The sequence below is a fragment of the Eurypyga helias genome, unplaced genomic scaffold, assembly GCF_000690775.1.
Source record: "Eurypyga helias isolate BGI_N326 unplaced genomic scaffold, ASM69077v1 scaffold45023, whole genome shotgun sequence".
NCBI classification, from domain to species: Eukaryota; Metazoa; Chordata; class Aves; order Eurypygiformes; family Eurypygidae; genus Eurypyga; species Eurypyga helias.
In genome coordinates, this window is record NW_010242669.1 from 1,090 (window position 1) to 4,033 (window position 2,944).

The following is a 2,944-nucleotide window of genomic DNA, read 5'->3' on the forward strand; positions in this document are numbered from 1 at the left end:
ATCCTGTTTGCCCAGGAGCGGGGCAGGTGCCCGAGCGATGCACAGCCCCAAGGGCTCTGCAGCAACACTGTGCTGCAGCACTGCCCCAATGGGGGTGCAGAAGGGCCAGGACTGACTCCCCCTGCATCCCCAGGTCCTTCGGGGGCGGCTGCACAAGCTCTGCCCCATAGCGGGGACGGACACACACAGCAATGGTGCACGGGCTCCACGCGAGCAGGCGGGCACGTGTTACAGCAGCGCAGAGCTGCGCGGTGCTCTGCTACCCCGGCTGGGGTGCAGCAGGGATCTGGGTGCCTTCCACAGCCCCAGGATCCATGTGCTACCCCCTTCCCCCAACTGCTGGGAGAGGCAAAGGTGTGGAGAACCTGGCGTCCTGGTGGGTTGGGAGAGGAGCACGTGTGTCTGACAGCTTTGCCATCTCTGCTATGGCTTGGACACATCTTCTGTAACAAGGCTTAACGCACAGCCTCTGCCCAGGCTCACCACCTGCTGATGGCCACCGCCGCCGCCGTGACAACAAGAAACAACTCCGGCCCCGTCCCAGGACAGCATGGCCTGCTGTCCCCGAACCAGCACCCTGCCCTCATGGCCGGGCTTGTAACGCTGAATGCGGGGGGAGACCCCCCTCACCCCCGCAAGGCAGGACAGGTCCCTGCCGTGATGTCCACCTAAGAAGTGACTCCGCAGCACTCCAACCGCTCTGCCTGAACCACCAGCCCCCAGAAGATCCCGCTGGCTGTCTTGTGAGAAGGGACACTGCAGGAGACAGCCTCTGCTGCTCACATCAGCCAGCTGTGGTGAGTAAAGCAAGAAGAAAAAGCAGCTCTAGGGCTCTGCTGATGAGGAAAAAGCCAAGCCAGGAGCTCTGGGTCCCAGGCTGCACCCAAGGCAAGCACTTGGAGCAGCACACCCCGCTCACTGCCATCCCTGCGTGGCAGCAGCTTGCACAGCAGCAGCCCCAGGACAGTGCAGCGCTGTCTCCACACTTGTTTTCGCCAGGCACATCGCCGTGTGCGGCTTATTTTCACGGGTGACCCTGCACCTCCCGGGTCAGGGATGCTAAAGCCCTGCCAGCAAAGCCAGGAGGCTGCTGCTGTTGCACTGGGCAGTTAGCAAATCCTTCCGGAGAGCTAAAATCTCAACACTTCCAGCAAGGACAGTTCCCATGGTAACGCAGCTCACTGCCGTACACAGCCGGGCTCTGTCCTTTCCCTCTCTTGCTGTTAAACATCCGCACTAGCACAGCCTGAAGCCCACCCCAGCACCAGGGTCACTGCAGGAAGAAACGACGTGTCCCACCTCCTCCTCATTCCGCTGGAAACTGGGCGCTCGCTGGAGTGTTGCTTTGCTGCATTTCAAAGGGCAAGTGCCACGCTGGCTGCACGCAGTGAAAACCTGCTGGCAGAGGCTTAGGGCAGATGCACTTTGCTATTTGTGTTTGGATGAAGGGGTGTGAAGCCAACCCGAGCCCAACATGACTCTGCAGATTAGTTATCAGCTAGAAAGCCCCTCTGCCAAGTGGGACAGGGACAAAAATCCCAGCACCCAGCAGGATTACAATGTGGTGGTTTGCTCCCTCTTGCAAGGCTCAGGAAAAGCGACACTGCCAGCCCGCAGCCTGGGAGCGCTGAGCAGGGTGAGTCATGTCCAAGCCAAGCTCTACGGTTTGTCACGTTCCCTGCGCTACACTCGGAGACGGTCTTGCTTCGCTCTCCCTGCCGGCCGGACGCCGCGGGACACGGCCCAGCCAACACCAGAGCACCGGCATGCTGGCTCTGCAGCTTGGCCGAACAAGCGCCGACCTCCACCAGGACATCTCGGCCCTGACACCTCCCGTGCGGCACGGTGGGACGGGCAGGCTGGGAGGACACTGATCCTTACCAAGCCCATGGCAAATGCTATCGCTCCCCACGTGGGCTGTCCCCGCAGCACGGCACAAGGCTGGGCAGAAGGGGCCACGTTCCCGCAGCGCCCAGACCGCAGCACATCGTTTCCCTCTGCACCACGCCAGGCAGCGGCGTGGGGCAGGGGCAGGCGACTCTGTGCCTCCCTGCCATGACACATCTGGATCAAAACTCAACGCGAGGCGTTAACTCGTGGCACTACACCAGGGACAGCCAAATCAAGCGCTAAGCTCCTCCAATATTGCTATTTCTGGGGCACCAACTGCTCTCAAAGCGGGTTTCCAGCAGCCAAGCTCTGCCGGTGGGGAGAATGCCTCCCTGCAGCCCTTGCCATCCGACAGACCCGCAGGCAGCTCCTCCTTTTAAAGGAAGCAGCGTCTAACACTCCTCAGCTCCTGTTCAGAAGCGCGTTTAGCAGCTTGGGTGCCCTTTTCCTCCTCCCAGAGGCACACGAACGAGGACAGACGCCATGCAGCCACCAGCCGCTCGGCCCAGGCACCACATGGGCATGACGGAGCTCTGCCTAAGTCACCCGTGGAGCCCGAGACAAGAAGGGAGACCCAGCTCCACCACAGAGCCAGGGCAGCAAGAGAAGTGCTGTGGTAGGTGTGACAAGGGTAAGATGGGGAGCGCTCACAGCGCTGCGACGCACATGGCAGACACGAGCAGGCTTTCTGCTGAAGATGCAAAAGATGGCAACCCCGTTTAGAAGCCTTTTGGGGTTTCCCCATTGTTTGCCAATTAAAAGACAGCAGGAAGGCAGCACAGAGTGTTTGTTTGTGGCAGCTTCTCCCAGGATCTGCTCCCAGAGTTGTTACCTGCTCAGTTCATTGCATCCTGCTGCCCAAACTTGCCCTCGGTGCAGAAACAGAGAAAACGCAGTGGCTTTGGTTTGCAGAAAGTGGTTCAGCAAGCGGGGCACAGGAAAAGGCTTCAAATAGCAGCAGCAACTGGGGGAATGCTGAAAGCTGGCAGTATGGCTGAGCTCACTGAGGTCTTACCCGGCCATGGATTTCTGCTGGTAACATGAAAATGCCCCA

The 2,944-nt window shown here is 60.0% G+C and overlaps 1 protein-coding gene across 1 annotated transcript in view; it reads right to left on the reverse strand.

The window, feature by feature from the left end:
• Positions 1 to 2,944, reverse strand: part of NDEL1 (nudE neurodevelopment protein 1-like 1) — a gene marked incomplete at its 5' end in the record, with an annotated part of 13,563 nt that overhangs the window by 651 nt on the left and 9,968 nt on the right. The window lies entirely within an intron of this gene.